The following is a 9,258-nucleotide window of genomic DNA, read 5'->3' as shown; positions in this document are numbered from 1 at the left end:
GATTCTGACTTATAAGTGGGATAATTTGTTTTTTCAATTAGCCTACAGGCCTCTACTGCCTTTACACACCAGTTGTATCAATGTGCTACTGACTAACTGGGAACAGTTCATCACATAAAATAATAAGATGTTCCAATATCGGAATAGGCTCTGCAAGTACTGGAGTTTATGCACCGATCCATTATGTAATTTAGCCAAGAAAGAATCTACTTTAAATTAGTTACATTTTTTTTCTTCTGTTACACTCACTGAATACCTTCATTGGATTTGTGAAAAAAGGAGTTATTCCACATTATGACAATTTGTAATCATTTAGAAAAAGACTGCCTTAGATTGTAGAAGTATTCCTTTAATTTTGTCCATGTCTCTTTTGATAAAATCTCAGAGGATGCATCTCAGTCCATTACACTGCACAGGTGTTCCTTTAATTTTATACATGTATTTTGGGCAAAAGCAGGTCTTCCTTTTATTTTCCTCTGTCGTTTTTCTCCGAAAAGACAAAACAACAGCACGTAAATATGGTTTCATTTATAATTTACAAAAACAGCTGAGGTCAATGAAACAATTCATGTGCTGTACTCATCACACAGCAAACCTGTGATAAATGACTACAGTCCACAGAAAAAGAGCAAATATTAAGAACAAATCAAATATAACAGTGACTTTTATTTCTTCCTTATATGTCTGTGTGTTCGTACAGTATGATGTTAAATGCAACAAGTGTCCCTTTTCCCACCCTCAGTGGCATTGAGATGTTTCTGTATGACTGATAAACTTGTGAGTTTAGCTGATTCATTAGCTTTCTCAGTATCCAGGAAAATCCATATTTGGGCTCAGGGACACATTTGAACATATATAAAAACCTGGAGTGAAACCTCAGCTGCACAAGTCCACAAAGACGATCCAAGGTGAGTTTAAATGTCTGCAGCAGAATGCAAAGTGTGCACTTTTTCTTTAAGTGTGTGAACCCTCAGGTGTCTGTATTTTTGGTTCAAACACTGTATATCTTTCCTCTGAGTGGAGGCTGTGTCTGATTCCTGTCTCTGTCCTGCAGGTCTGCTAGGATGGCTCGCATGTCTGCTTTCAGATTCTCAGCTCTGGCTCTGCTGCTGCTGTCTGCCTGCTGTTGGGCCGACACTGAGGTAGGATCATAGTAGCAAGGCAAGGCAAGGCCAGGCAGCTTTATTTGTATAGCACTTTATAGCAACATGGCAATTCAAAGTGCTTCACATGAAAATGATTAAAATAATAAAACGTACAGAGCAATACAAGAAATACAACATTAAAGAGCATTAAAAAACAGTTAAACATATAAAAACAGTTAAAAACAGATAAATTAGCAGATTTTAGGCTGCCAGTATGGGACAGTGTATAAGTCGCCCACACATGCTATCGGAGCACAAAAATTACCCATAACCAAGAGTAGAATTACTGTACTTATATATTTAAGTATATATTTGGTAAAGTTAGTTATGAGTTTGTGCATGGAGAGTCAATGTAAACTGGGAAAGGCTGCCAAATCTTGAAGATATTTAAAGAAAATTGCAAAGATAAACTATTCCTTTCACATGTGATACAGAGCAGATTTTTCATTTTTTAAGCACTGTTCTTTAGTACTATTTTGATAATTTCTCATAGAAAGATACAGATTTGATGATATTCGTAACCCTAACATACACAACATTTTAGGTTCCACGATGCTGAATGGGTGTTTCATAATTTCTCTTTTTGTACTTTGCTACTTTAAATCAAAGAATTTGGTTATTTGGCTGAAAAATGATTCTTCTGTAAACTTATAGCTGTCATTTAAAGTCATTTCTTCCCAACTATCTCTAACGTGTTTCTTTTCTCCCCCCTCTAATCCTACACTGAACTTGCAGGCAGGTATGTTGTATGTTCTTATGATCAGATCTAATGTGCTGTGACTGCTGTATTTCTACACAAAGTGAAATGGTGTTGTTGTTGATGTGCAGAGGATGACTCAGCGGAGCTTTCTGTCTCTGAACTTCTGGAGAGAGCCAACAGTAATCTGAGTGAGTGTGAGCTGCTGCAGCCATGATATTTTCTTTTCCTTTCAGCAGCCCGTCAACATGTTTCTGAGGTGTCGTGTGATGTGTTTCCAGTCCGCTTCTGACAATGATCCAATCCTAGTGAGGAGACATCGCCATCGTCAGCGAGGACGAGAGAAACGCAGACCCTGCACCAGCCGGGCTGCATGTGGGCAAATCCACTGACGGGAGTCTACGTTCCTTATTACATCACACCCACTTCTGTAGGTGTCACACACAATGTGGCACTATGCTCTATCCATATACAGCATGCTTCCCATTTAATGCAGCCTGTTGTAGACAACTTTGACAAAAGGTTTCAAAGTGAGAACAAAGTGCTGACATACCAGAATCAAACACACGCAAACAGCATTACAAATCTGAAACTATTTATTACAACTCTGAAGTAAATGTAATATACTCCATTATCATTATTAATATACGTCGTTATTATCAGTATTATAATTTTTTATTGTTTTTTGTAGCAATATTGGTAGGGGTTAGAGAGTACAGTAACGTTTCTGATTCGTTTTATTAATTGTTAATTTATTATCTGTGTTAGTTTTTTATTATTTTATTTTTATACATTTATTTATGCCCTAAGCTCCCCTTAGATCTCCATTCCTCTCTTACTCATCTAGCCTTTGAATGCCATTCATGCAAGCACCCACACAACACACACACACACACACACACACCCCCCACACACAACACGCACGCAACGCACGCACGCACGCACATTGTACGCAGGGCTGACTCACTTTAAATAGACTTGAGAACTACACATCCATTCTAAAGTAACTGCTGTGTGGCCTAATAATAAGATTGTCTTTTTTTAAATGTAATTTCCCAAAAAAACAATGTGTTCAAATAATTTGTGCCAGTGTAGTAAGAAAAAAAAAAAAAAAAAAAAAAAAAAAAATATATAATATATATATATATATATATATATATAAAGTTATGTGCCTGTGGATGCTAAGAAGCCCATATTGTGTGCTGTTGGGTTCTAAGAAGCTAAACATTAATGTTGTTTGCTGTAGTTTAAAAAGCTAAATTTTTGGTGCTGTGGAATATAATCTAAATGGTTGTGTGCTTGGGAATAAAGAAGCTAAAAGGTGTGTCCTGTGAAATAATAGAAGCTAATTCTGTGGGATATCCAAGAAACTAAATGATTTGGCTTGGGATATTAATAAGCTAAATGATTTGTGCTGTGGTATGGAAATAAGCTAAATGCTGTGTCTGTGGTTTCCAAGAACTAAATGTTGTGTTCTCTGTTGAGATAAGAAGCAAAGGTGTGCTGTGGGTGTTAAAAAGCTTAATGTGTTTGCTATGGATGGTAAGAAGCTAAAGTTGTGTGTGGCTAGAAATGGTACGAAGTGGAGTGCTAAGAAGCTAAATGCTGTGGGTATGCTTAGAAAGCTAGATGCTGTGTGCTTTTGGATGCTAAATAGCTAAATACTGTGGGCTGTGGGAAGCTAAAACTAAATGCGTGTGCTTTGGATGCAAAGGCTAAATGCTGTGTGCTGTGGGATGCAAAGAAGCTATATGCGTGTACTGTGGATGCTAGAAGCTAAAGGCTGTTTACTGTGGTCCTGGCAGCCGACCGTGAGAATCCATCATCCTGTGACTGGAGTCCTTCTCTTCCTTCTATGCATGCCGCTTCAGGCCCACCCGAAGCGATGACCGCGACTGGCTGAGTATCGATCCCAGAATGGTAAGAACGTTTGTTTAGAAACTTTGAGTTGGAGCTTTGCTCCACTTCAGTGTTCTTCAACTCGTCTTGCTCTGTCCAGCTGCTAACTCCTTCGTTGGCCGTCGTGGTGGGAAGCAGGTGGTGTCTGGCCCGAGTGGATGCCTTTACCATACCACGGTGCAGCACGAGCTCTCCAGTCTCTGGGCTTCAACCATGAGCAGACCCGCTCTGACAGGGACAACCACATCAGAGTCATGCTGCAGAACGTTCAGTCTGGTAGGGAGCTGCTTATTATTCAGACTGTTAGAGTGGAAACCCAATAACTGCAGACAGTACATCACATAAGACACACTCATAGGATCTGGTTTCTGCAATAAATCTATGCGGCCTAACAATCTTATGTAATGTATAAAACCTTTTTGAGCAAATACCTCATGAATACAACCTCCTATCAAAATCCAAAAACAATGTAACTTTTTTTTCTTCGTTTTTTTAGGAATGGAGCATAACTCATAAGATTGCAACCCTGAACCGGAGCACTCCCTACGATTACAACTCTGTCATGCAGTACCACAAGTAAGAACAGCTGCTTCCTCTCTGTGTTGTGTGTGCATAATAATAAAAAAATAATACAATAACTTTACTGTGTAGACCTTAAACAACAAAGTGATTTTGAAAAACACATAAAATCATACACATCCATTTCTACGTTCCTATAAACATATTGGGACACTATCAACGATAGAAGAAAAACAACAGTTCAGTTACCAAATGTAATTACTAATGCTAGGTAAAAAGAAGACGATGAACAGACCCCATCACATAATCATGTCTAACAAAAATTTTAAGAAGTGATTTATCGAAGGGTGTCACAAATTCACGAGCCTTATTCCTTCAGCAGTTTGAGGCACAAGCCGAGGCACCCTGATGGAGAGAGCACGGTCGCTTTTGTTTTAAGCTTTAGTGCATAACTTTTGATATTAAAAGAAACCACTGTTCAATGATTTGCTACTAAGCTAACTAAAACCATCAGTTCCGCACAACTCTCCTCTGTATTTCTCATCGTGACTATGTTCCGAAGATTGTGGCGTCACGACTTTCTCTCACAAGAACTAAGTGAGGATAATGACCTCTTCTGGAGAGTCCATCATGTTTTTTTTAATCCTCCGTGTCCTCCTTGGCTACCACAAACTGCATGAGGATTTTTGTGTGGTGTTCGATCACGGATGGCTTGTATCATGTATCAGGTTTTCACCAAGGTCCTTCATTTCTCTGGAGTTCCATCAACATCCTCTTCTTTGTGTTGGCGTCTACCCTCTAGTGGTTCTGAGGACTATGGTTACTTGGTCCTCAGATCTCTGCAGGTACCAACAGCCAGCTAGACTACATGTCCACATCTGATTTTTTCGCTCGCACGCTAAACACGTACACATGTTCACTAAAACAAGTTCCTACCCGGCTATTTGGCAGAAGCACCGCATTGTGTCTGGCGCTTCGCATGAACTACCTCTTCAAGGCAGGGACTTTGACAATATGTTTTTTGATTTTTAGATAGTCTTGAAATGCAGAAAACAGACTAACAACTTTTATTCACGGTGTAATGAATGTGAAGACTGAATCCAAAATGACACCACAGTAAGTTCCTAGGATGTGATGTGCTCCCTTCTAACTGTTCCATTCCTCTTGCAGGAACCGCCTTCTCCAAGAACGGCCAGCCCACCATGGTCCCCATCCCACCCAACGTGTCTTCGGCAACGCAGGGAGATGAGTCGCAACGACATTGCCAGGCTCAACACTCCTCTACAAGTGCTGTGAGTGTCCACATGAGCATATTCTAAAAAATAATATACAACACCACTTGAGTGGACATAATCCCCCTCTGTGCTGTTCACTGTACAGAAGAGTGTTTTCAGATGGGCTGACAGACGTCAGAGGCTCCTGACCACAGAAGTGAGCCGCTGAACTCATCACACACGCCAATCATTTCTATAAGTTATTTGACTTGAATGAAACACTGATTCCACCGACTCTTTACTGTCTCCACATGACTGAGTAGTACACCGTTTAAAACCTCACTTTGCAGGTACATCCACCAACCAATCAACATGGGAGGGTCGATTGTCTGTGGAGTGTGCACGTAACGAGATCAAAAATGTTCTAATATCACTTGTCATTTCATTTCATTATTTATCCTAAGGACAACACACTTAATCACACTTCCTTTGGTGAGATGTTTTGGAACCAGAAGCACAAGACAGTTAAAATACAGACGGGGGGGGTCATGGTTAGCTCACCTGGTTGAGCATGCACCCCATGAACAAAGGCTCAGTCTTTGCGCTCGATCGTGGTTTGATTCCTTCCTTTCCCACAATGTCATCCCCACTTCTACCCTTATCTGGTCTATCTGTCCTATCTAATTATATTAGATTAGATTATACTTATTCATCCACAGCGGGAAATTTCCTTGTTAAGCAGCAGCATTTTCTACAACAGAGCCAAACAAAACATACACAAGTAAACACCAAAACCAGCAGACAGTGAGAAAGATTTGGCTAATGTAAGTGTACATCAAATAAGATTTCGTAAAGTGCGTTGTAATGTCAGAAAAAACAATATTGCAGTGTAATGAATGACGTTAATTTAAATTAAGTTGAATATGTATAAACCATTCTACGCAAAAGTAGGTACCATAAATAATATGAAAAAGTCAGTACTTGTACTGAAATAATATAATACAGAGAGTAAAGACAGGAAGAAGCAACCCCCAGACATTAGTAAGGATACACATCAACAACATAGTGACAAGTATGATTAGTTCACCTTCATGTTTTTTATACACAAATTCCTGATTGGGGACCTGTACCTCGGTTTCAGGGGTCACGTTAGGTAGTTTTCAGTACAACAGAAAACAAAAGGAATTACAAAATAATCTTCCATTTTTTTTTAAAAAGTGTAAACATTAGGCCAGCATATAGGTAAACAATGAATTATAAATAACGCAAATGTCATTAATGCTCCATCATACCATTCTTTTAAATTTACATTATCCCTTATTTAACCAGTACTCCTTGAGATTATATGTATTATGTCAAAATGGAGTCCAAAAAAATAAGGTCCCGCACAGTAGTATAGGTGTCCTCCAGGACCATAATTTTGCCATAATGACACACACACACACACACACACACACACACACACACACCCCACACATCTACATTGTAAATTAATGACCGTGTCTCTGTCACACTGGAATTATTACTATTTCAAACCATTAGTGGCAGATTAAAAAAAACGTTTTCAGACATATTTTGTAATGTCATGATCAGTATTTCTGTGAGTGCTAATATTTTATTTGCGTATGAATATCAGCACTATGGAACTGTGGAGATGTGTACTGTAGTCTCAGTTACTTCACGTTAAGTTCCAGTAACCCAAAACAGTGTATATCACTGTTTCATGTTTTTAAACTCGATAATTTGAGCAATATTTTGAAAGAGACAGTAGACACACACTGTCACTCAGCAACACACTGTAAACCTGGCATCAAATACCAATATTACATAGGTAAATTTCATCTTTACACTCTGAATATTTAAGTACTCCACACTAATCATAGTCTCTTTAAAGAAGAGAGTTAATTCTTTCATGAACATTTAATTTATAACAGGCCATTTTTGATGTAACCAAGAAGAGAAAAATCAACGTTTACTTCAATAGATATATCGTTTCATTTGTTCCGTAGTAATTTATGTAACGACTGGGGAAAAGTAAAACTATATAACAAAGAACCTTGGATGTCCTGGCTTGCCATGTAGCTCATCTCGCATACAAAAAAACCTATGGTTTCCATGGCTTCCACTCCATCACTTTCTGACAACACCACCCCATAACACATGCACCATAGAAAGGTGGTGTTTTATAGCTGTGTATTTATCCTCATTCATTTACCTGGACATATTGAGCCTTTGCTCTTTTACCTGTTTACTGTGTTGTCTCAAACAGTACAGTGTATAATTGATTCATTCTTATGTGTTTTTCTTTATTCCAAAAAAAGTATTTCCTTATTACAGTGGTGCTCATAATGTACAGGCCCATGCTTAAGGTGACTAAAAAGAGAATACAAAAAAATCATCTTTTGTAATAGAAGCTTATGCCTTAATTAAAAAAAAAAGTAAAATCAAACCTTTTACAGGACACATTTTTTCTTTTGTGAATGACTAATGTATTGTAAATAAATAAATGTTCTTCCTTAAATACAGGGGGCCGAAGTTACACCCCCCTATGTAATTCCAATAGACAGCACATTTTTATTTTAAAGGCCAGTTATTTCATGGATCGGATACTATGCATCTGTTAAAGTTCCCTTGACCTTGGAATTAAAATGCCCCCCCCCCCCACATCATCACATACCCTTCACTACTAGTTATTGGCTGAGTACTTTCATAAAATCATCTCTCAATGTGAATAAACCAGCTTTTGTCTCCTGAAGTAAACCATGCCAAGCTCTATGTATTTTGTGAAGGCCATTAGACTTTGTTTTAGATTTTGGACATCATAATATGGTAATATGGCATTATGACAGATGTGTTGTCCATTCCTAGTTTTAAAGGCTGCGTTTACAGTAAAATAATGTCACTTCTAGATATTTTTTAGTTTTTCCTCGACCACTGCGATATTGATATCAAAGTACTGTGCTTCTCCATATCACCTGGATTGTGCCAACAAATGCCGACCATCGCTCTGCAGCGACCTTTGTCGCCAGATGCCAGCAAAAAAAGAGAAGCATCCTGCACAAACATCCGATACTGTCTTCCTCACTCAATACTGATTTTTGTTCACATTATTTACTTAGAAAGAACGCATGGAACATTGTGTTACCCTTTGAATGTGGCCTTCTGCAAAGACTAGATCGGACTCAGTATATAATTCAAACTGATCTCATGAGATGGCTGTATGTATGGCAATACAATATTTCTAGAGATGAAATTGGACTTGAAAAGAAAATACTCAAGACAAGTACCCTCACATCGTATAAAGTACAGCACTTGAGTAATTGCTTAGTTACATTTTTGTCACCTGTTGTGTGCATATATGACTTTTATTTGAATTATATTTTTTCAGTTTTATCTCACACCACAAGCTTCAAAGCCTTATATATAAAACCAATCTATACATAGATAATATATCTATCAATTATAGACGGACACAGTATGAGATATAAAGGTTGTCCATGGGACTTGTTGGGTCCTCTGTAATTACAGTTTGTAGTGTTGTCTAGACCTAGTTCTAGATGTCAAGTGTCCTGAGATACCTTATGTTTTTTTTGACAATATAAATAAAATTGAATTGAATTGATTAGAGTTAGTTGTGGGGAATGAACATCCCCCCCCCTTGCCCATTTGGAATCCCTGGCCTTAGTCACATGTCCCCCACTGTGGGTGGGTCACGCACCAAAAAAACAATACAAGCCACCAAAACCATTCCAGAAACAAAAGAAAGAAAACCAATAAAGCACAC

The sequence above is a fragment of the Etheostoma spectabile genome, chromosome 6 (assembly GCF_008692095.1).
Source record: "Etheostoma spectabile isolate EspeVRDwgs_2016 chromosome 6, UIUC_Espe_1.0, whole genome shotgun sequence".
Lineage (NCBI taxonomy): Eukaryota > Metazoa > Chordata > Actinopteri > Perciformes > Percidae > Etheostoma > Etheostoma spectabile.
The sequence above is the reverse complement of the archived record's forward strand: the minus strand, read 5'-3'. Positions refer to the sequence as shown.